Raw genomic sequence first — 26,773 nt, forward strand, 5'->3', positions numbered from 1 at the left:
ATCGGTGGTTAGTGATCATAAGTCTCTTATGGCCGAAGTCAAGGAACTTAAGGTCAAGAGTGCAGTGGGGGGTAATAGTGCCAGTGCTGTGACAAGTGCTAGTGTCAGTGCAGTGCCAAGTGCTAGTGTCAGTGTCAGTGTGGTGCGTGAGGGTACTTCTGTGCGTGCCAGTCGTCCTCCCAGTCCGGGACCTCTTGCAAGCTCCCAAGCCCAGGGGAGAAGCAATGTCGAAGGGCAAAAGGGTTCGGCAGGCCTTGATCGGCGCACAGAAGTATCCTCGGTGGTTGCGGGCGTGTCTTCCAGAGACCGTCACTCCCACCTGCAGACGATTGAGCCCGTCTTTTACTCGTCTGCTGAAGAATTGTCAGGGAGAAAACGTTGGACTCAGGTCTCAAGACCTATCAAACGCAAAGTCCAGACCTCAAGAGCTCTACAACCTGGCTGCAGTGATTGGATCAGCTCTGACTCGCCGCAGTCATCAGTTGACTGCACACCTCCTAAGAGGAGTAAGGTGCTGCCGCAACAGATCTCTTCTGTTAAGGCTTTGCCTCAGCAGACCTTAGTGTCTGCCGACCCCAAGTTGACTCTACTGCAGTCCATGCAGTCACAACTTGCGGTCTTAATGCGTGAGTGTCAGACTGAGAAGGTTACACCTCCTCCTGCGATCGCTCCGCCTAACCGCAGTCCTGTCTGCCAGGCGTACGATGTTGAGGCTCCTCAGGATACCTTACCACGTACTGAGTTGCCAGTTTCCAGCGGTGTGCAGCTTCCTCCGCCTTCCTTAAGGCAACCTCAGCAATGGGAACAGGAAGCTTATACCTTACTTCCTCCGCTTCCACTTGCGGTTCCACCAGTGAGGCAACACTCTCTTGAGGTACAACAACCTCTCCCATCCATGAGGCAGACACCTCAGCTCTCGCTGCAGCGACCTCAACCCTCCTCAAGGCGAGAGCCTCAACACCTTAGCCTTGCGCCTCAGGAACCTCAACTCGCGAGACAAGAACTGCGTTCTGCGCAGCCACTACCTCAACTCTCGCAGCTCACACCTCAGGAACCTCAACTCGTTCCTCAGGAACCTGCTACTGCGCATCCGCTAACCTTACAGCAAGCGCAACTCTTGAGTCAAGACACTCATGCCAGGAGTCAGCCTCCTCAACCCATGCGCCTACCTTCTGCTACTCCTTTTGTCCAGCCTTTGCAGCCTGAACCTCAGGTTTTGCCTCAGCAACAGAGACTTGAGGATGAAACCACAAGCGTTTTTGCTCCCGCTCGTGCAGATTCTGCTGTTCAGCATACCTTACCTCTCACTTCGCTACACTCTGGTGATGAGGTTTCTGATGATGAGGCTGCACACCTGGATCCCTCATCAGACGTGGAAGATTCCAAGTCTTCTCCTCCTCCTATTGACTTTCGTAAGGTCCTGGCTCTTTTCAGAGAGGTATACCCAGACCATTTTGTCTCTGCTACCCCCCGCTCTCCGCCATCTGAGTTTTCGCTGGGCATGCAGCCAGCCAAGTCAACTTATACTAAGCTCGTCTTTGCAAGGTCTTCTAAGAGAGCTCTAAGAATTTTAGGGGAGTGGTTGCAGTCTAAGCAGCAACTAGGAAAGACTTCCTTTATGTTCCCACCGACTAAGCTCACTTCTAAAGCGGGCGTTTGGTATGCCACAGGAGAGGAACCAGGCTTGGGAGTACCTGCCTCTGCCCAGGCTGACTTCTCAAGTTTGGTAGACTCTCCTCGTAGAACAGCAATGAGGCGCTCTAAGGTTTGCTGGACCTTCTCCGATCTAGATCACTTCCTAAAGGGTGTATTTAGAGCCTTTGAGATGTTCAATTTCCTAGACTGGTGCCTGGGGGCCCTTAGCAAGAAGACCTCCCCTGCTGACAAGGACTCAGCCATGCTCTTAATGTCCTGCATGGATAAAGCTATTAGGGATGGATCTGGCGAGCTTGCTTCAATGTTTGTGTCAGGAGTGCTTAAGAAAAGGGAGCAGCTTTGTTCCTTCCTTTCTTCCAGCATCACACCTTGTCAAAGGTCTCAACTCCTTTTCGCTCCGCTCTCTAAGTTCTTGTTTCCCGAAGAGCTTGTTAAGGACTTGTCTGCGGCCCTGATTCAAAAGGACACCCATGATCTTGTGGCCTCTTCAGCTCGTAAGACTAAGGTTGCTCCCTCAGTCCCCAGGACTTATCGCACCCCAGTGGCTGATACTCCTGCTACGAGGTTTATTCCGCCCTTTCGTGGTAGAGCCCCCAGCCGAGGAAGCTCCCGTCCAGACTCTTCCAGGAGCAAGTCTAGGAAAGGTTCCAAGGCTTCAAAAAGCAAACACTGACTCTCCTCCTCTCCAGACAGCAGTAGGAGCCAGACTCAAGATCTTCTGGCAAGCCTGGGAAAAGAGAGGTGCAGACGCCCAGTCTGTCAGTTGGCTGAGGGAGGGTTACAGGATACCATTCTGCTGCAAACCCCCTCTGACCACTTCTCCCATCAACCTCTCTCCCAACTACAAGGAAAAGGACAAGAGGCTAGCGTTGCACCAGGAGGTGTCGCTCCTGTTACAGAAGAAGGCAGTGGTTATAGTCCGGGACCATCAATCCCCGGGCTTCTACAACCGTCTCTTTCTGGTGGCCAAGAAGACAGGAGGTTGGAGACCGGTGCTGGACGTCAGCGCGCTCAATGCTTATGTCACCAAGCAGACGTTCACTATGGAGACGACGAAGTCGGTCCTAGCAGCGGTCAGGCAGGAGGACTGGATGGTTTCGTTGGATCTGAAAGATGCTTACTTTCACGTTCCTATTCATCCAGACTCCCAACCTTTCCTGAGATTCATTTTTGGAAAGGTTGTCTACCAATTCCAAGCCCTGTGTTTTGGCCTAAGCACAGCTCCTATGGTGTTTACGCATCTGATGAGGAATATAGCAAAATTCCTCCACTTATCGGACATCAGAGCCTCCCTTTATTTAGACGACTGGCTGTTGAGAGCCTCCACGAGTCGTCGCTGTCTGGAGAGTCTCAACTGGACTTTGGACTTGATCAAAGAACTGGGTCTGTTAGTCAATTTAGAAAAGTCCCAGCTCATTCCCTCCCAATCCATTGTGTACCTGGGAATGGAGATTCGGAGTCAGGATTTTCGGGCTTTTCCATCGGCCCCAAGGATAAGCCAAGCCCTAGATTGCATCCTGAGCATGCTGAAGAGGAGCAGTTGCTCGGTGAGACTGTGGATGAGTCTCACAGGGACCCTCTCATCGTTGGCCCTGTTCGTCGAGCTAGGGAGACTCCACCTCCGCCCTCTCCAATTCCATCTAGCAGCTCATTGGGACAAGGGTTTGACGCTCGAAGCAGTCTCTATCCCGGTCACCAAAGAGATGAAGACCACTCTCTTGTGGTGGAAGACCAATCTCCTTCTCAGGGAGGGCCTATCGCTGGCGGTTCAGACCCCCAATCTTCATCTCTTCTCGGATGCATCGGACTCGGGCTGGGGCGCGACCTTGAACGGACAGGAGTGCTCGGGAACGTGGAACGAGGAACAGGAAACGCTCCACATCAACTGCAAGGAGCTACTAGCAGTTCATTTAGCCCTATTGAACTTCAAGTCCCTCCTGCTAGGCAAGGTGGTGGAGGTGAACTCCGACAACACCACAGCCTTGGCTTACATCTCCAAGCAAGGAGGGACCCATTCGAGGAGCCTATACGAGATAGCAAGGGACCTCCTCATTTGGTCAAGAAGTCTAAACCTCTCCCTAGTTACGAGGTTCATTCAGGGCAACATGAACGTCTCAGCAGATCGCCTAAGCAGAAGGGATCAGGTCATCCCCACGGATTGGACCCTCCACAAGAGCGTGTGCAACAGACTTTGGACCTTGTGGGGTCAGCCGACAATAGATCTTTTTGCCACCTCCATGACCAAGAGACTTCCTTTGTACTGTTCCCCAGTTCCAGACCCAGCAGCAGTTCATGTGGATGCTTTTCTGCTGAATTGGTCCCATCTCGACCTTTACGCATTCCCACCGTTCAAGATCATAAACAAAGTCCTTCAGAAGTTCATCTCGCACGAAGGGACACGGCTGACGCTGGTTGCTCCCCTTTGGCCTGCAAGAGAATGGTTCACAGAGGTACTACAATGGCTGGGCGACGTCCCCAGGACTCTCCCTCTAAGAGTGGACCTTCTACGTCAACCTCACGTAGACAGGTTGCACCCAAACCTCCACGCTCTTCGGCTGACTGCCTTCAGACTGTCGAAAGATTCGCTAGAGCTAGAGGCTTTTCGAAGGAGGCAGCCAGTGCGATTGCCAGAGCAAGGAGGGTATCCACTCGTAGAGTCTACCAATCCAAGTGGGAAGTCTTCCGGAGCTGGTGTAGAGCCAATGCAGTTTCCTCTACCAATACCTCTGTAACCCAAATAGCTGACTTCCTATTACATCTAAGGAATGAGAGATCCCTTTCAGCTCCTACGATTAAAGGGTACAGGAGTATGTTGGCTTCAGTTCTCCGCCACAGAGGTTTGGACCTTTCTTCCAACAAGGACCTTCAAGACATCCTTAAGTCTTTTGAGACTTCTAAAGAATGTCGTCTACCCACTCCAGGCTGGAATCTAAACGTAGTCTTAAGGTTCCTCATGTCACCTAGGTTCGAACCTCTTCAGTCAGCTTCCTTCAAGGACCTTACCCTCAAGACTCTTTTTCTCGTCTGCCTTGCAACAGCTAAAAGAGTCAGTGAGGTTCATGCCTTCAGCAAGAACATTGGGTTCACATCCGAATCTGCAACATGTTCTTTACAGCTCGGATTCTTAGCTAAGAATGAACTTCCTTCACGTCCTTGGCCTAGATCGTTTGAAATTCCTAGCCTCTCCAACATGGTAGGTAACGAGCTAGAAAGAGTTCTTTGCCCTGTCAGAGCAATGAAATTTTATCTTAATAGGTCAAAACCTATTCGAGGACAGTCAGAAGCCTTATGGTGTGCAATCAAGAAACCTTCGAGGCCCATGTCCAAAAACGGGGTTTCGTATTATATAAGGCTTCTGATTAGAGAAGCCCATTCTCACTTGAAGGAGGAAGACCTTGCTTTGCTGAAGGTAAGGACCCACGAAGTGAGAGCCGTAGCTACTTCGATGGCCTTTAATAAAAACCGTTCTCTGCAGAGCATAATGGATGCAACTTATTGGAGGAGCAAGTCAGTGTTTGCATCATTTTATCTTAAAGATGTCCAGTCTCTTTACGAGAACTGCTACACCCTGGGACCATTCGTAGCAGCGAGTGCAGTAGTAGGTGAGGGCTCAGCCACTACATTCCCTTAATCCCATAACCTTTTTTAACCTTTCTCTTGAATGCTTTTATTGTTGTTTTTATGGTTGTTACGGTAGGCTAAGAAGCCTTCCGCATCCTTTTGATTTGGCGGGTGGTCAATTCATTCTTGAGAAGCGCCTGGGTTAGAGGTTGTGTAGAGGTCCTTTAGTAGGGGTTGCAGCCCTATATACTTTAGCACCTTAGAGTTGATTCAGCCTCCTAAGAGGAACGCTGCGCTCAGTAAGGAAGACGAACTTAATAAAGGCAGAGTAACGGTTCAAGTCGACTTCCTTACCAGGTACTTATTATTTCATTGTTATTTTGAGATAACTGATTATATGAAATACGGGATACTTAGCTATCCTTTAGTCTTGTACACTGGTTTTCACCCACCCCCCTGGGTGTGAATCAGCTACATGATTATCGGGTAAGTTTAATATTGAAAAATGTTATTTTTATTAGTAAAATAAATTTTTGAATATACTTACCCGATAATCATGATTTAATTGACCCTCCCTTCCTCCCCATAGAGAACCAGTGGACCGAGGAAAAATTGAGGAGGTGTCAACAAGAAGTACTGTAGTACCTGGCCACAGGTGGCGCTGGTGAGTACACCCCCTTCTAGTATAGTGATAGCTGGCGTATCCCTCCCGTAGAATTCTGTCGGGCAACGGAGTTGACAGCTACATGATTATCGGGTAAGTATATTCAAAAATTTATTTTACTAATAAAAATAACATATATACCTATTTATTTAACATGTATATTCGGACTTTTAAAACCTTCCCTTGTACGTAGTACTGTTAACAAACCACCCTTTAATGTACAGAACACTTAATGCATGTACTACAGCACCCTAAACTAAAACAGGCACAAATATTAAAGGCGATTTTATATCATGCGTTTCCTAAACACCTAAAAAGCACGATAAAAAATGGCAACCAATGTTTTGTTTACGTTCATCTCTGATCATAATGAAGAAACAAACTCATTTAGTGTACACATATGTGTATAGGTTAGTTTTTGCATCGATTATATTGATTATACAGTACTGTATGTTGATTTTTTTATTACCAATGTTTTAGTTTACGTATTTTTCTTAGGACTTCCAAATGAAATCTTTTTCTTTATGACGCCGCCTGAAACGACGGCGTGTACGCTCAGTAAACAACCACGCTCAGAACAAACAAGGCATTTAACGCGCATGATGATAGTGATAAATAATGATACAGTACATACAGTATTTACAGTAAAAGCATTTACAAAATATGTTACCTTACAAATATAAATTATACAGTACTTGTACGTAGCAAAGCAGGAAAACAATTTGAGAGAGAGAGAGAGAGAGAGAGAGAGAGAGATAGATAGAGAGAGAGAGAGAGAGATAGATAGAGAGAGAGAGAGAGATAGAGAGAGAGAGAGAGAGAGAGATAGAGAGAGAGAGAGAGATTGTTTTACGTACGTAAATGTAAATTTTAAACAAAAAAAATATGATAGGTTACAACATGTAGACTTTTAAAACCTTCCCTTTAACTTAATGCATACAGTACGTACATTACTAAACTATAAAACAGGCAGTAAGAATATTAAAGTAAAAAATAAAGATTGTTACTGTACTCACCACGAAAGAAGTTGAAGAAAAACTTGAATGGTGATGGCGATGAATTTGCTGCACAGTAGAAATGATGATGATGAAGCTGATGATGTGTTCTACTGTGCAGTCAATGATAGTATTTTACGTCTCTTCAGACGGAGGTGTCTTTTCCTGGGACACCTCTTCAACTTCTTCCTGGGAAACTTCTTCAATTTCTTCCGAAGGCGTACTAGCAGGAGGAACTGGCTCTTTTTTGCGAGGCTGGAAGAACTTTGTGATCGGAAGTTGTTGCCGCTGCTTCTTTTTTCGATCCAAGAGCATCCTGTAGGGAGTCATGATGTCATCGACCTTATTGGAGAATTGCATCGAGCGAACCATATCCTCGTCCCACTCTTGTAACATTTCTTTCGCCTCCTTGATATGGTTGCAGAACTTGGCAAGCCGTTCTAATGTTAAGCCCGTTTCTTCGACATTTTCTTGGGTCTCTTCCTGGGTACCCTCACTCTCTTCCTCACTTGCCGATTTCGTCAGGTCTTCGAGGTCTGCGTCAGTTAGGGGCTGGGAATGGCAGTCCAACAACTCGTCGACGTCTTCAGTCGTCATGTCGCCAAACCCGTCACCTCCAATTATGGCAGCCAACTGCACAGATTTCCGTATTGCAGAGTGTTGGATTTCCGACGGAGTAAATCCCTTGTCGTCGTAAACAATATCGGGCCACAGCTTCTTCCAGCTCGCATTCACGGTTGCAGGTTTCATCTCTTGAAGTGCCTTCTGAATATTCTGCAGGCACGTGGCTATGGTGTACTGCCGCCAGTACGCCTTCAAGTTGAAATCTTCATCCTCGTCATCTTGGGCAGCATCCACACACGCAACGAGGTCCGCCAAGGTATTCTTCGTGTAGTGGGCCTTGAACGCCCTGATAACCCCCTGGTCCATCGGTTGAATTAATGACGTGGTGTTGGGTGGCAGGAACTCAACCTGAACGCCCTCACGCGACAGGTCAGTTGCGTGTCCACCAGCGTTATCCATAAGGAGAAGGATCTTGAATGGCAAGCCCTTCTCTAAGAGATATTCATGGACTTGCGGGATGAAACACTGGTGGAACCAGTTGGAGGTCAGCATCTTCGTAATCCATGCTTTTTGATTATGCATCCAGTACACGGGAAGGAGATTCTTATTTTTATTTTTCAAAGCGCGAGGATTTTTCGACTTATAAATAAGCCCCGGCTTTAACAAAAATCCAGCAGCATTGCCACACATCACGAGGGTAACGCGATCCTTGAATGCCTTAAAGCCAGAGGCTTTGGCTTCCTCTTTGAACAGGAAAGTTCGCGACGGCATTCTCTTCCAAAACAAGCCAGTCTCATCCATATTAAAGACTTGTTCCGGCTTGTATCCACCTTCGGCGATAATATTCTTGAACGTCTGGTTCACGTAAGTTTCAGCAGCGGCAGTGTCAGCGGAAGCAGACTCCCCATGCAGGGAAACGCTTTTCAGGGCGAAGCGTTTCTGAAACTTCGCGAACCATCCTTTGCTTGCGGAAAAACGTTTCTGAGGCTGGGAATCAGTGGATGTCCCTGGTTGAGGATCATCTGCATCATCATCATCTTCAGCATGGTTGCCGTCGTCGTCTTTAGGTTCCTTTGCAGCAAAATTCTCATATAAACTCAAAGCCTTTGTTTGGATGGTGTTCGTATCCAAGGCTATGTTCTTCTTCCGGCAGTCGGCAATCCACACAGCTAAAGCACCTTCCATGCGTACGATCGTTTTATTACGCGTTGTAACGACTCGCTTCGCTGATCTGCTAAAGGTGATTGCAGCAGTCTTTCTAATGTTCGCCTCGTCCTTTTTGATATAGCGAACGGTGGATTCGTTGATGCCAAAATGGCGGCCGGCGGCCGCGTAACTTCTACCATCTTTTAACATGTCGAGAAGCGTAACCTTCTCAGCTATCGTCATCATCCTTCGGTGGCGTTTAGGCTCACTACCAGCCTTACTAGAAGCAGAACGCTTGGGAGGCATTGTACAGTAGGATTTAACAGAAAGTTCAACAAAAAGTTCAACTTAAAACAGTCGCACACAGCACAGATTAAACTTCACAAACTTAAGAACGTCTACTCAGCAATACGCGGAAAGAGAAAGTGAACGATCCAGCCCCGCGAGAACTTTGATGCTGCGGGTAGAAGATGCGGGCAAAACACCAATCACAGGCTAGATAACAAAACTTGAGTTCTGATTCGTCATCTATCAGCGCTTGAACCAATCACAACCCGTCTTACAGTACTATGATGCGTTGGTTACTCATAGAAGATGCCCCGCGCATACTGAACGTACGTAGATTAAGTACAATACCGTAATAATAATAAATAATGATAATAATACTGTACAGTAATAATAATAATAATAATGATAATAATAATAACAATAATAATTTTATTAACAACAACAACAATAATAATAATAATAACAATAATAATAAAAATTTACGTACGCTATTTTACGCTCTCTCTCTCTCTCTCTCTCTCTCTCTCTCTCTCTCTCTCTCTCTCTCTCTCTCTCTCTCTCTCTCTCTCTCTCTCTCTCTCGTACGCTTATTCGAAATGTGATTTTTGCAACAAAGAATATTATTGGATGCAGTACTGTACTACGTACGTATACATACAAAAGATTCATGGAAAAGAAGCACATCCATTACAGTACACACCATTCTAATATGGTGTGACTGCATCTGATTTGCGTTTCATGTTCGATTTAATTTTACTACGTACTGAATTATCGTATGATCACATTCTCTTTTCGTGTTTTATTTCTTTCTGTGCTGAATTATATATCATATGTAATGCAATGAACAATCAGTAAGAGCAGATATTACTAATTACAGTATTAATGGAATTACAGGTAACAAAATATCGTATTTGGTTGTCTTCAGATTTCGCGGTATTTTCGAATTTTCCGGAAAATCCGCGATATGTATATATATATGGGTTATGGGAAAACCCCGCGAAGTGGTGAATCCGCGATTGTCGAACCGCGAAGTAGCGAGGGTTCACTGTATACCCATAAAAAAAAGAGATGGATGTGTTATAACAACAGAAGATGAAAAAAGGTAACATTGAATGGAACACTTTAGTGAGGTCATGAATAGGAAATATGAAGGGAGTTGGCTGGCCAGGGCACCAGCCACCGTTGAGATACTACCACTAGAGACTTGTGAGGTCCTTTGACTGGCTAGACAGTAATACATTTGATCCTTCTCTCTGGTTATGGTTCATTTTTCCCTTTGCCTACACATACACCGAATAGTCTGCCCTATTCTTTACATATTCTCCTCTGTCCTCATGCACCCGACAAAACTGAGATTACCGAACAATTCTACTTCTCTCAAGTGGTTAACTACTGCAATGTCATTGTTCAGTAGCCACTTTCCTCTTAGTAAAAGTAGAAGAGACTCTTTAGCTATGGTAATCAGCTCTTCTAGGAGAAGGACACTCCAAAATCAAACCATTGTTCTCTAGTCTTGGATTGTGCCATAGCCTCTGTACCATGGCCTTCCACTGTCTTGGGTTACAGTTCTCTTGCTTGAGGGTACACTCGGGCAAACTTCTATCTTATTTCTCTTCCTCTTGTTTTGTTAATTTTGTTGTTGTTTAAATAGGAAATATTTATTGTAATGTTGTTACTGTTCTTAAAATATTTTATTTTTCTTTGTTTCCTTTCCTCACTGGGCTATTTTCCCTGTTGGAGCCACTGGGCTTCTAGAATCCTCCTTTTCCAACTAGGGTCGTAGCTTAGCAAGTAATAATAATAATGATAATATACCTGAAGCTGAGGAAGACCTTGATGTACCCATGATTGGATTCAGTGTGTTTGAAGTCGGTGCTATCATTAAAAATCTCAAGAGATGGAAAGCCTTTACATACAAGGAAATGACAGCTGAGATAATGTTGGTAAAAAATTAAGTGACTCCTAGATTACTTGATGAGGCAAGGCCTGATGAATGGGAACTAGGAGTGTTGGTGAAAATGGCAAAAGAAAAGAGATCTGACTGATTGCAATAATTATAGACATCACACTTACATAAATTTTCTTGAAAATATATAGTATGCTAATTTTAAAGAGACTAGAGAGAAAGATTGCTAAAAAGCTTAGAGATGAAATAGCAGGATTTAGAAAAGGTAGAAGTTGTATTGACCAAATTTTAGTTTTGAGACATGTACAGCAATGTTTAGAATATAGAAATTAACTTTTGATGATATTTGTGAACTATGAAAAAGCCTTTCATAGTGTGCACCGGCCAATTTTATGGAGAGTTCTGCGTTTTTATGGAGTTCTTCTCAAATATGTAAATTTAATTATGTTCATGAGCATAGCAAATGCAAAGTTAATGTCCTATCAAACTAATTTCCAGTGAAGGGTGGAGTACTCCAAGAAATATTTGGTCACCTATGTTGTTTATCCTCCTCAAGGATTTTGTAATGCAAAGAGCAGTTGGGGATGATGGAGAAGGATTGGACTGGATTTGTAATAGGAAATTATCTGACCTAAAGTATGCTGATGATGCTGTCTTTATTAGCAGAACACCACAGGACTTGCAAAGCTTGCTTATCAGAATGCATGAAATATCACTTGAGGTTGGGTTCAAGATAAATAGAAGAAAGACAGAGATGATGAGAAAGGAGTATGCAATACATACATACATATACCAAGGCACTTCCCCCAATTTTGGGGGGTAGCCGACATCAACAAATGAAACAAAACAAAAAGGGGACCTCTACTCTCTACGTTCCTCCCAGCCTGACAAGGGACTCAACCGAGTTCAGCTGGTACTGCTAGGGTGCCACAGCCCACCCTCCCCCGTTATCCACCTCAGATGAAGCTTCATAATGCTGAATCCCCTACTGCTGCTACCTCCGTGGTCATCTAAGGCACCAGAGGAAGCAGCAGGGCCTACCGGAACTGCGTCACAATCGCTCGCCATTCATTCCTATTTCTAGCACGCTCTCTTGCCTCTCTCACATCTATCCTCCTATCACCCAGAGCTTTCTTCACTCCATCCATCCACCCAAACCTTGGCCTTCCTCTTGTACTTCTCCCATCAACTCTTGCATTCATCACCTTCTTTAGCAGACAGCCATTTTCCATTCTTTCAACATGGCCAAACCACCTCAACACATTCATATCCACTCTAGCTGCTAACTCATTTCTTACACCCGGTCTCACCCTCACCACTTCGTTCCTAACCCTATCTACTCGAGATACACCAGCCATACTCCTTAGACACTTCATCTCAAACATATTCAATTTCTGTCTCTCCATCACTTTCATTCCCCACAACTCCAATCCATACATCACAGTTGGTACAATCACTTTCTCATATAGAACTCTCTTTACATTCAAGCCCAACCCTCTATTTTTTACTACTCCCTTAACTGCCCCCAACACTTAGCAACCTTCATTCACTCTCTGACGTACATCTGCTTCCACTCCACCATTTGCTGCAACAACAGACCTCAAGTACTTAAACTGATCCACCTCCTCAAGTAACTCTCCATTCAACATGACATTCAACCTTGCACCACCCTCCCTTCTTGTACATCTCATAACCTTACTCTTACCCACATTAACTCTCAACTTCCTTCTCTCACACACCCTTCCAAATTCTGTCACTAGTCGGTCAAGCTTCTCTTCTGTGTCTGCAACCAGTATAGTATCATCTGCAAACAACAACTGATTTGCCTCCCATTCATGGTCATTCTCGTCTGCCAGTTTTAATCCTCGTCCAAGCACTCGAGCATTCACCTCTCTCACCACTGCATCAACATACAAGTTAAACAACCACGGCGACATCACACATCCCTGTCTCAGCCCCACTCTCACTGGAAACCAATCACTCACTGGAAGATGAAATATCATTAGATGGAGAAAGGATTAATGAGGTGGAATCATTTAAATGTTTAGGAACTATGATCTCTAATACAAGATCCTTAGAATTAGAGTTTAATGAAAGGTTAAAAAAAGCAAAGCAGACAATGGCTAGTTTAAGTAAAATTTGGAAATCAAATCGCCTGAAAGTACAAATAAAAATCAGGCTATATATCAGTTCAGTGAGAGTGGTGTTACTGTATGGACATGAATTGTGGTATAACAATGAAATAATATCCAACAGATTTTGTAGATTTGATAACAAAGCCCTCAGAAGGATATTGGGAGTTAAATGTCATGACAGAATTAGAAATGAAACTCTTTGAGATATTATTCGAGAGCCATATGTGGATGAGATCATGGTGAGGGGTAGATGGAGATGGTTTATGTATGCTCTTTACACTCCCCAGGAGAGATTAGTTCACAAAAGTTGGATCCACAAGGCACTAAAAGAGTTTGAAGACCCTGGGCCTACATGGCTGAGGACCATAAAGCATAATGTAGGAGATAAGGAATGGAGAAGTATCAATTTTAAAGCTCAAGATAGAGACGAATAGCAAAATCTAACCAAGGCTCTTTGTGCCAATTGGTGCAGGAGGAGATGATGATGATACACACACACACACAGTCACTTAGGAGAGGACACACTGTGCATTCTGAACACTTTTAAAAACAATACACTGGGTTGCATGCGAGAGTGAGAGTGGTGAGGAGATGACAATCTTAAGTCTGGTAATCTCTCTCGCTATCCGTGTCTCTAACTTTGGTGTTGCCTTGTTGTATATGAATCCTAGCTACTTCCAGAAGATTCTTAAAGATTTGGGAAGCATGGGGCCATTTGCCTAAGGGCGTCAGAGTTTTCAACTAGATAAAAATGTCAAGAGGCAAATCAGGGGTTTTCAGGCAAGTCTCAGATGCACACCAACGCACCCACGAGACGACTCTCCCAGCTAGCTCCACCCACCCTTCGTCCCCGAAATAAGGAAAAGATAACATCCTATCACTATGTCCTTCACGAAATTTCCAAAGCACATGCACTGTACAGAATTATCCAAAGCACATGTTACTGAACATTCTTTTTAAAACATGACGCAATACCCCATAAAATATAAAAGAACAATACCTAAGCCCTTGTTCATATTTTTTATGATCAAATAACACTCTCAAATAGATTACGTAAGACCTCATAACAAAGTTACGTGAAATAAAAAGTTAATTTTTTAAAATAATGTAAATTTAGGCTACATATACTAGCTTGAATAAAGAATACATTGAAATTCACAACGAAAGTCTTACATAATTTGTATAATATACTTACATCTGCATGAGAGGAGCTCCTTTTATGGGCTGGTTATTATCTCTTCAATGCACAAATGAAATATAAATAAAATCATAAATAAACAATTGTATTTACTCTACACTAGATCAGCTTTGTAAGATATATATATATATATATATATATATATATATATATATATATATATATATATATATATATATATATACATATGTATATACATATGTATATATATATATATATATATATATATATATATATATATATATATATATATATTATATATATATTATATATATATATTATATGTATATATATATATATATATATATATTATATATATATATATATATATATATATATATATATATATATATATATATATATATATATGTATATATATATATATATATATATATATATATATATATATATATATATATATATATATATATATATATATATATATATATATATATATATATATATATATATATATATATATATATATATATATAAATATAAATAAAACTACAATAAAATAATTTGTGTGAGAGAAAGCAAGTAATATATTATGTTCTTTCATTTTGGTAGACCTGGAAGCATCCTTTGTACCTTCAGAATAGCTTGGAAATTTTTAGGAAAACCAAAGGGAGACAGGACACCACCCTTGAGTACAAAGACTCTGCAACAGATACTTGAAACCACATTTTCCGATAGAGAAGAGCCAAATTTCAAAGAGTATGAAATTGCTCTAGACTCTATACGGGTTTATGGTAAGTATGTTTTTCAATCTTGGTGTAACACAGGTCTAGGTCTTTTGAACACTTATGGAATATGAATGCTATATTATGTTATTTCATTTACTCTCTTTTATGGTTAATAGCTGTTTGATATATTATCATTACTGATCTTATATTTATCCTTTTAACAGAATTGGTAGATAAATGTAGAAACAAAGAAATGCAATGCTCAAATAGTTGTGTTTTCCGAGAATCCACTTTGAGGTTTGAATGCACCTGTCCTGACCAGAAGATTTTGGATTATAAAGACATGACGACATGTTACAATCCAACTGGTAAGTTTGTCTGTTTTTTCAGTGCATTCATTTGGCTCTTGCATCTTCATAGTTGTTCATCATAATTATAACATGTGGAGCCATAAAAACATGCAAGTGTAAAACTGCATTGTCCTCTTAATTTTGCATGCATAAAATTGCATTCAGTACTTTGTATACCTTTCACTGAAGATAAGAAGACACCAATGAGCAGTTATCAGCTAATGTTAGATAAGTTTTTAATATATGCTATACATTGTACTTCTTACTAATTTGCAAGAATTGTATGGTAGGAGATGAAATAGTTCTGTTACAGAGTTGAAAATTGGTTTTAACATCGTTTTTGTGATGAAGAAAATAAACTTCTGCATCATACACTTTCTATTTTTCACTTACATTTGTTAGTAAGCTAGTAACTATAATGAAGAAATTTCTTTCACAAACAGTAGTGGTTTGAAGAGACTAATTATAACATTAAGTGCTTCAGCATTTGCATTTTGTATACCCATATTTCTAAGAATACAGTTGTATGTGGAACTGCTTGCACTGTAATTAACTTTAATATAGTCTACTCATTGCATTTTTGGTAAAATCTTGTAAATTCACTATATTTACTATGGGCTAAAGGAGGACAGAAGTCCCATGTTTATTGATGTGCAAACTCATCATTGAAATTTTTAACCCATTGAGCCCCAACCAAGTGATTTGGTACTCAAGCCCCAGGTCCTTTTTTTTTGGACATTTTACTTAACTCATCTTAACACAAAAACTATACAAGATAGGAAATCACGATATTCATTATCACATACCTGAACAAATTTCCTTTCCATTGATTTATAATATTACATAGTTGGTAAAATTTTCCTACATGTAAATAAGTGAAAAATAAAAAAAAAGTTAATTACCGGACGTAGATTAAGTCACACGTCACTAAAGGCAGTAGAAATAGCAGACATAAATAACGTCTAATGGCGCTCAAAGGGGTAACTGAACAAATCCTTTATTATTCTTTTATTTATCTTCTTTAACATCTGTAGAGCTTCTGGTTTTATAGCTGTCACCAAGTATGCATGTGTCCTGATTACGGCCTGGGTTTATCCTAGCAGTGTACAGTACAATAATTGAATTCTTAGATACATCATATTAGTGTTTACTTTGCCGTATTTATCCAGGAAATATGCTATCCTTATGCCTACGTTGATTTACACATATACTCTATTTCAAAATTCCACAGCTTTGACATCAACCATTTCATCAACTAATCAGCAAACTGAAGCATCAAGTTCAGTGCAAACTGTAACAAACTCTTCTCCCTCTAGTACTTTACATTTGAATATCTCTAATTCTTCATCAGAACCCAATTTCTTTGCTTCCACATCACAAACAGAAGAGCCTTCTGATCCTAGCATTTTCCTAATTGAAACTGACTTTCCAGTTACAACAAGTTTCACTGCTAGTCTGGGATTTACAATCAGTACAAGCCCTATCTTATTCACAGATATTACTTAAGAGACAGACAACACCTTAAGTGATAAATATTCAACTATAGAAATTAATACATCTAGTGGAACAAAGTGGGTAACAGAAACAGATCTCACAACTGAGACTGAGTTGAGTACTGAAATAGGTCTTATATCAGAAATTTATTCTACCACCAATTTAGAGGCAAGTTCAACAGGTAATCCGTTTTCAACGACAGAAAGTGATATTACTGTACTACTGAAATGGAGATTTCAAGTTGGGCAAGTTATGTGACCGAATTAAGTTATACCACTGATTTAGAAGTAATTGAAACAACAAACAAATTACATTTAACCACAGAAAGTGATGTTTCAACTAAGAGAGATGCATCAAATTTTACAGATTTTACCTCTGAAACAGATGTGTGGAGGGAAACAAGTTATACTTTCAAAATGAGTTCTACTGCAGATGTGGAAATAACCACACCAACATACAAATTAGATTCAACCACAGAAACTGATGTTATTGTTGAAACACAAACATCAAGTTTTACAGAGTTTATCTCTGAAATAGATACTTTGAATGCTACAGACACTTCCAAAATAGATTCTGCTAATGAAACAATTTATGAAGTGGGTTCAAATTCTATCAGTGATGTTACTACGGAAGCTGATATTTCAGTATCAAAAATTTTTATATTTGAAACAGATACTTCAAGTTGGGCAAGTCCAGCCTCCAGAATGGATTCTACCAATGATTTCAATATAACCAACAAAAATAAATTAATTTTCAGAAAGAAATTTTATTAGTGAAACCACAACTTTAAATTTTACAGAGTTTACCTCTGAAGTGCCTGAAGGTGTTTCAAGATGCATGGAATTTTTCACTGAAGCAGATTCTAAAAGTGAAGTGATTTTAATAACACACAAACAAGACTTAAAGTTAGAAATTGAATTTACTACTAATCCATATGATAAAAAAGGCTCAACACTTTTGACAAACTTACCCACTGAAACAGGATTTACTGAAAAAATAGTCTAACAGAAATTGATTTACCCTCAGGAATAGATTTTATTACTGATTTTACTTTCTCAGTCAATATTGAAGTTACAACAAATGTAGACTTTGAATCCACCACTGGTTTGAGCTCACCAACAGAAATAGACTGGATATCCAAAAATGGTTTCACTGTTACTACGGAGTCTTATTTAAGTATTAACAGTGAATCTGAAGCCAATCACCCATTTGACAGAGATTTAACAACAGGAGCAGGCTTCCTTCATGGAATGACTGATATTAATAAAAGAAATTTGACATCAGAAATTTATTTGTTTACTGATCAAATGCAAAATGAAAACTTTCAAACTGATTTCAATACTGAACAAAGTTTAGGTAGTCACATATATTTCACCTCTTAATTTAGCATTCCCTTGGAGACTACTATCTTCAATAAGGATATGGGGAAGAGAGAATATTCTAGTACAGAGATTGACTTTACTATGTTTCCTAGTTCAGAAAGAAATTTTCCTCCAACATCTTTTTCTGGTCAGGAAGAAATTTCTCTGGTAACAGATAGTACAAGCGAACAAGATTATGTTTCTTGGTCAGATTCTTCAGATTTTACGAATATCACTTTAGAATCAGTAACTGAATTTTACTTTACCAGTGTAACTGGGATCATGAATGTCACAAATTCATCATCAGATAGTGCTCACACAAATGGGATGGATGTAAACGGAAAAGAGACTCCCTCTGGCCATGACCTTGTTCCTGAAACAGGCTTTATTCCTAAAACACTTTTCATTACAGATACAACACTCTTTAATAGAAGTGAAATTCCACCTGATGGAAACCTAGTTCCTGAAACTGGTTTCAACTCTAAAATAAAGTGTATTGAAGACAAGTTTTTCAAATGAGGCTAATCTCACTGGATGCTAACAGGAAATACTGTACATTTAACTGATGAAATCAGGGTTAACAAATATCTTATAAAACTGCATTTGAATCAGTACAGTATATCAAAAACTATTTATTCCGGCGTGGATACAAACCCTCCGCTATTTATGGGGGTATACTTTCGGCGTAGCTGAAATACGAGCCATGATAATTTTAGTGAGGGATATCTACCCCATCCGCTAGTTAGCGGGTGGGGGGTGGGGTAGACTGGCTACCCCGCTCACTCACACCTCTCGGCTGAGTAACCACTTTATTTTTTGGCTCGGTGGAGGACGAACATGCTGCCGTTCTCTCTCGCAAAGTCTTGCCTTGATTGATTTTGTTATTTTTTCTTTTTCTCTTGTGTGTTTTCATTCATCTTATACATGTATATGTGTGTATATATATATATATAAATGGAAATATACGTTTATGTTGTTAGATACTTGTAACTTTAATTACTGTTGACAACGTATCTAACGGCCTCCGCCGTAAGGGAGTTGTCATTGTGTTGATACCACTCCCCTACCTCGCCGCCCTACCCTGCGCTGATGGTCGGCAGGTTCTCAACACTCCCGTGTGTTTGTTTCATTACTGAGTTAAAGTGTATATCAGTTCGGGGGAAGTTTATGGAAATACTGTAATGATAATTGCTGCAAAATATTCACACCCCCCCCCCTCCCTCTTGCAATATAAGAATTATTTTTCATGGTACCAGGCTTTGTTGGTATTCAGGCCAATTGAATATTTCTTCTGGTGCTCATCTAATTTTGATAAATTCTTCATAAAACCTTTTAAGTTACCTTTATTCTTGATTATCTCTACATGAGATAGTAATGTCCTATATTATTAGTTTTACATTTAATATTTTATTTTTTATAAAGAAAATTATCTCAATTTTGCTTTATTATTAAATTTTGTACTTATACTTCTTTAAGAAAGATTTCACTATTTCAACTTATCCCAAAGAGGGCAACCAATTTAAAACTTCCAACTACCATCCTAAAGCTCAAACTTTTTTTAGCTCTTATTTTCTTTAATGTAAATTTCCCCCTATTTTAAAATCTCTATAAGGTAAACTTCTTGCACGTAATATCTTGCTGGTTTTTAGTTATCGTTGTTTAACTTTTTACAAGTTTTCATCATTTATTTCCACTGAATTAAGGCTTTTTAAAGAAAATATTGTAAAGCTTTCATTCCTCTTTTGAACAGTTTTTTGTGTACAATTTTTTATGAATATTTGTTAAGTTGGTACTATTTTGCTAATACTTTCCTTATATCATTGATAAGTTTTATTTTTGCTCATGTTAATCATGGCCTAATGTAATGATCTTGTTTTTTTTTTTTTATTTAAAACAGACGAGGAAAAGAAAGAAGTAAAATTCAAGGACCCTTTCTTTGCTGTCTCTCGAAATGATGCTATACTTATTCAGATCAGACATGAACTCCTATATGGTAAGGAAGCTAGCGCTGATGATTCTGAAAAGGTGGAAAATGCTACTTCAACTGCCACAACTGCTCATTCTAAAGAGGAAGTTGGTAACACTACTGTTGTATCAGAAAGTGGCGGGTTTAATGGAACATTGATCAATGCAACTACTGGTGATGATCCAGGGCAAAATACAACTGTCCTTCTTACAGAAACATCCAATGATACTACTGGTAGTATGAATGCCACAAAACATAATGCAACCATATTTACTCCAGATGCAGATTTTAAGGTCACCAATGAAACGACATTGCACAATGAAACTCATCATGCACCTCCATTTACGATTAATGGTACTCTTGTTGCAGAGCAACCACTTCTAAAGGTATTCACAAATTCTTCATGGGAGTTGCCCTCTCAAGATTTCTCAGATCTTAGACCAGGAGGCTCTCCAGGTGATGCACGTTTGCAATCAATGGATATGTCTAGAGTAAATAAGAGTTCTTTTGAAGTCCCTCCATACTATTGATAACAGTTCTTCCACAGTAACTGATGGTATTTCATTTCATGATAATGAAGGAATAGAAAATACTTTTAACCATACACTACAAGAAAATTCTCATCTTGATGCAAATGTGTTCACAGCCCAGACCAATATATCTAGCCAGTCTCCTGACGTCACAACTTCGACAACTACTACTAAACAATCTACTGTAATAGCTACGTCAGGAGATCCAGCAATAGATGTTTCCAAAGTGCCTAGTGAACAAAAAGTTAGATATGAAAGAAGTGACTGTATTGGAAGATAAGTCTTCCTCATCAGTTGAGACAACCTTAACCAGTACAACTCAGCAGAAAATTAATGATGAACAAAATAATCCAAAAATTTCTGAAGGAGGGGCACAAAAAAAGATTTCCGATGACACAAAGGCCATAAGCCCTCATTCTAATGAAAGTAGAATTCATGATAATAATAATGATGGTTTGCCAATAATCATTGATACCATTCTTGATACTAGCTCTGATTTAGGAATGATTGGAATTATAGCTGATTCAGGCAATTCTAGTTCTCATGAAATGTCAACAAAAGCAAATGAATCTTTAGTTGTTAGTGGGGCAGAAGAAAACCGCACTAGTAATTTTTATGAAGAAACTTTGACAAACCCTCTGTCTTCAATGTCTCCTCAGCTAAAAGTTAATTGTATGGAAGGTTAGTCAACATTGTCTGTAATATACAGTAATTAAGTGTTTGGTTATCGTCTGTAATTTGTTCACATTTTGTTTACACTTTGTTTATCCTATTCACATGGACATTATTCATCAGCATATGCTATATATTAGATTAAAGTTTTTGTTTTTATATGTCCAATTCATTGAATTCTCATTTTCTTAGAGAATTTTACTTGACCAGTTATGGGTTACTTTATTGAAAGCCATTTTGTTTACAGAAATGTTTGAATGTGAAAATGGCACCAGTGCAATGGGTTCCAGGATCCCTTACACTGTTCAATGCAACTCCATTCCAGATTGTTCTGATGGATCGGATGAATTACATTGTATTGAAAATAACTGTTTTGATAATTTCAAGGTAAAAGAAAAATTGGTTCTTTAGTTTTGTGGACGGTTTTAGCTGTCACCATTGATTGAGATTTTTGTTTGAGTGATACAATAAAAACTATTCTTTTAGCAGTATAGAGACAATGAGTGCATTGAAAGACAGTATGTCTGTGATGTAATGGCTAATTGTCGTGATGGAGACGATGAAATGAATTGTGGTATGATATTACAATTTTTTTTTTTCAACTATGCTTTATTATTTTGGTTTGTGCTATTTCAAGAAAAATTCATAAAATATATATCATATTTTGTTGGATAAGAGCTTTTCCTTTTTATAAAATGCATGCTCAATAAAAGAAATGTCTTACCTTTGTTAAGGTTCTAAATTTTCTATCTTTTTGTCTTTATCACAAGCAATTAGATGTTAACTTATAATTGTTCCCATATTAACAAAACTTCTACTATTTATGTGGATATAACTTCTAGCGCAGCTGGAAGGCAGCTATTAACTTTTAAGTGTGAGGTGGCAACCCTACCTAACCAGTGGGTAGGTAGGGGGATGGTTTGGGGCTACCAGCCACCTATATGTACTCACGGTTCAATGAACCATGTCACTTTTTACTTTTGGCTGGTAGAAAGCAGAAGTCTCCTCTCTCTGTTCAAGGTTTAGCCATTTACCGCTATTGCTTTACGCTCATTCTTTTCTTTACAGATGTGACTTGTGTTTCTATGCGAAGCACCATTGCAGAGTAATGTGGTGGTTCCAGATGTCGATGTTCATGCTGCAGAGTTATCGGAAGGATTCCTCTGCTTTGATGACTCCTCTTGGGGTTTCTTTCCCATTCGCGGGGTGGGTTTATTTGTTCCCCCTCGGAGGGGAGGAACTTTTGATCCTCAATTTTAGACATAAGACTTACCTGGTAGTTCCCTCTTAACGAGAGAATGCCTTGATGAAGTCATCGGGCTTCAGCACGGCATATCATTCCCGTGCTGAAGGCTTGTGACGTGCAAGAGGGCTCTCGAACTGGGGAATTTCTTTTCCTCAGTTTGACTCTAAATTTCTCTCATTCTTTTTCTATTACTTCTTATTGCTTATTCCTCCTTCATAATTATCAGCTGTCTCCAACCTTGCTGTCAAAACTCTCTTACCCATTTCACTGTCCAGGTTTTTTAGAGGGGACATTGTATCCATGATCGGTTTTTATTTCAAAATCAATTGTGGGAGCTGTGGTGGTCTTGCCAACTGCCCGAAAATGTTTGGACACCTAGGAGTGTCAGTATTCCCATACTGGCACGCGGAACTATCTCGTAGGAAATTTGGCCTTCGGATTCCAGGGGTTGGCGATTTCATAGAGATAGGACTCTCGGCATTCTGTCCAGTTTGCCTGCCACTATGATTAGAGTGGGGATGATTGTATTCTTGAAATGCTCTCAGTCCCATCAAGCGGGTTTGGCATACACTTGAGCCACTCTAATCATAGTGGTACCATCCCTTTGTGGTAGGGTAGGGAGTGGACATTTGGTAAGCAGCTTTCACAGGTGTCATTGGTGGAGAAATTAATTCCAGGAAAGGCTAACGGTGTCCTCTTTGGAATTTCAGACAGTCTTAATTTTTTCTCTCCCTTAAACTTTATTTTTTTCCATTGATTTTTTTTTTTCATTGTTATTATGACCCCTTCCCTCCCCCCCAAAAAAATAATTAATGAGTAAACTTAATATTCCCCGTACCCCTGGATCAAATGGCGAACCCCAGACACCGTTGACGACTTCTGTTTGTTTAAATACGGAAAGCTCTGTTGACAACCTCGGCAATAAAAAGGATTCCTCCAACAATACTTCTCTGACCAGTGTTGTTAAAGACAATTTATCGGCACTGGTGGAAAATGATTCTTGTAATAACAGTAATACTTTACTCTCTGGTTCTGGCTCATTACCAGATCCAACAAAAAATCTGAAAATTCTCCACTTAAAAAACATACCAATTGGTTGTAGCTATGACATAATTCATGAAGCCTTCTGTAGATTTGGGTCAATCAAAGAAATTTTAATGGAGCTTAATGGTAGTAAAGGCTTTTGGGAAGTTTGGGTATCATTTTCAAGTTTTGAGATTGCTTTAGAAGCAAATAAAAATTTAGAGAGCATAAAAAATGACAATTGTTTGATTTCTGGGGCTCTATGTGATAAAGCACCAAGACACCTAGAGGTATATAAACCAGAAGAATGGATGGAAAAAGAAATAGAGCATAGACTTCCAGAAGTAAGAACCCCCAAGCCCCCAACATGGATAATTGCATCTGGGAAGATAGATAATTATAACTATTATAAGATTAGTAAATTTATACAAAAAAAAGTTGGTTCAATTAAAAGTAAGGATGTTAGTAGATACGGTAAGCAATCTGTTTTGATTAATGCAAAATCAGATACTCAAGCTCACATGCTTTGTGGCATGAAGATTGCAGAAATTGATCCTATTAAGGATATTAAACCACATATGAGCTTCAGCTATGGTAAAGGAGTAGTTTTTGATAAAGATCTATATGAATTTTCAGAACCAGAAATTCTGGACATATGCCCTGCTAATGTTTGGAAAGTAAGTAAGATCCCTCAAACAAGCATGGTAGTTTTAACATTTGAAACCCCTGTTATACCAGATCATATAATTATTGAGAATGAAAGAGTACGTGTTCGAGAATATAAACCTAGGCCTTTACAATGCTTTAATTGTTTCAAGTATGGTCACCCTTCCCGGTACTGCAATAATACGAAGATCTGTATTAACTGTTCTTTGTTAGAACATGGCCAATGCAACAGAGATACAACCAGTGCAAACTGTAAAGATCATCATAAATCAAATGATAAAAGATGTAGAGAATACAAGAAAGAAGAAGCTGCAATCTTGAAAGCAAATACTGAACATATAAGTGTAGGTTATGCAAAGCATTTACTCAATCGGCAACTTAATTTTGCTCGCGCAGTTAAGATGCCAACAAAAGATTATAATCCACTACCCCTTACTACCACAGGGGGACCAGTGGCAGCACCTGGCCCGTCAGGTGCATCTCCCGTAGTGGTAGTAGCCCAGCCATCTGGGTCAAGTGCTCAGCCTATAAAAGCCAGAGCACAAGCCTCCAAAGAGGTCAATATGGTTTCCAACACCAAAAGTATTGTCACCGATAGGAGCATCTCCCCTAGAGGTAGTAGCCCAGCCTTCTGGGTTAAGTGCTTGAACTGTTGAAGTTCTAGCACAATCCTCCAAGGAAGCCAATGTGGCTTCCACCACCTTAAATGTATTGTCTCAGGCAGAATCTCTACCTGATTTGATGGAGATTGGAAAACAAAATCTTCCAAAGAGGAAAAGGTCCTCATCATCCTCACCTTCATCTAAGTCAGGTAAGTGCCCTACTGCTCATGATCCTAAGGTTGACTCTTATAAAGATCCTAGAAAGAAAGAAAAGAAGAGTGGTGGCCTAGTAAAGCCTTCCATCTCCAGGCCTTACATGGCTTCATCTGAAAAGTCCCAAAAGACAAATGAGACAAAGAAAAATAATAAAAGATAATGTCTATCATCCAGTGGAATTGCAGAGGTCTAAGTACTAGCATTGAGCAAATAAAAACTTTAACCAGGGACTCAGACACGAAGGTAATTTGCCTACAGGAAACCAAGATCAGTGACAAACCATTTAATCCTGGACTCTATTATCATTTTTGTAGATCCCCTCCTTTGCAAGCTGCAAGAGCTCAAGGTGGTACAGGTTTTATTATTCACAAATCTGTAAAATTTGAAACAATCCCACTCAATACACCACTACAGGCATGTGCAGTTAGAACTCATATCGGAAAAAAAATTACTTTATGCTCGCTATATATTGAACCATCCTTAGAACTTTTCCTCTTAGATCATGCTGGTAATCCAAGAAGGCTTAGACTTTCTGACCTCCAAGACCTGATCAATCAGCTTCCTGCCCCTTTTATTTTAATGGGGGATTTTAATGCAAAGCATACTTATGGGGTGGAAATGTGTGCGATAGATGGGGTAATCTTGTTGAAGAATTAATCGACAACAACGATGTAATACTAATGAATGATGGTTCTCCAACTAGGTATGATGTATTCCACAACTCTACATCAGCCATTGATTTGTCAATCTGTTCCTCATCCATTCGATTGGACTACCTGTGGTCAGTAAATGAACACCTACATGGCAGTGACCATTGGCCAATAATGTTAAATTATGTCCATAATCTTCCTTCTCAGTGTCCACCAAAATAGAAGATAGATGAGGCAGACTGGGCAGCTTATGAAAACTGTTCACACACCGATAAAGAGTATGATGAATTTACATCTCCAGTGCATGCCTATCAACATCTTGAAAATATTATTGATGATAATGCTACCAAGTTTATACCTAAAACATGCGGTTTACCTCATCGCTCTGTAGTTCCTTGGTGGAGTAAAGAATGTGCCAACGCAAGAAAAGTGACCCGAACTTGCTTCAGAAGATACTTGAGAACAAACTATTTAGCAGATAGAATAGCATATCTCGGAGCCTGTGCCAAACAAAAAAGAATTTTTAAAAAAGCAAAGAGAGCATCTTGGAAGAAATATATATCTAATATTAATACCAAAACTCCTTCAAAGGAAATATGGGACAAGATTAGAAAACTTCAAGGTAAATTCGTCCCTAAGCCTCTACCAATATTAAGGGAAAATAATAGATATATATCTGACCCCAAAGATGTAGCAGAGGTTCTTGCTAAGCACTTTGTCCATGTATCAAGTGCTGACAACTATTCCCCAGCATTTCAACAAATTAGAGCATCAACATTTGTTGTTCCTCCTGCTTCTTTAAATACTGAAGCTTTTAACCTGCCTTTTAGTATGGAGGAGATGCAAAATGCTATATCTAGCTCTTCTTTAACTGCCCCAGGTGAGGATGGCATCCGGTATGAAATGATATCACATCTTCCAGTGGATACCAAGGAATTTTTATTAGAAACCTTTAATGGTCTATGGGCTTCCCATACATCTTCTGATTCCTGGCATACTTCAATTGTAATTCCAGGCCACAAGTCTGGTAAAGACCCAGAACTGCCATCTAGTTATAGGCCCATATCCTTGACCAGTTGCATATGCAAACTATTTGAGAGAATGATCAACAACAGACTTGTGTGGTATCTAGAATCAAAAAATCTTTTATCTAACAGACAGTTTGGTTTTAGGAAGAACTGAAGTACTCTAGACCCTT

At 39.9% G+C, this 26,773-nt stretch overlaps 1 pseudogene; it reads left to right on the top strand.

Moving 5' to 3' along the window:
* The window catches only part of LOC137625913 (uncharacterized), a 455,952-nt pseudogene extending 434,033 nt beyond the window's left edge, over nt 1-21,919 (top strand).
* The last annotated feature ends 4,854 nt before the right edge of the window (nt 21,920-26,773 follow it).

Source organism: Palaemon carinicauda, chromosome 33, assembly GCF_036898095.1.
Source record: "Palaemon carinicauda isolate YSFRI2023 chromosome 33, ASM3689809v2, whole genome shotgun sequence".
Taxonomy (NCBI): domain Eukaryota; kingdom Metazoa; phylum Arthropoda; class Malacostraca; order Decapoda; family Palaemonidae; genus Palaemon; species Palaemon carinicauda.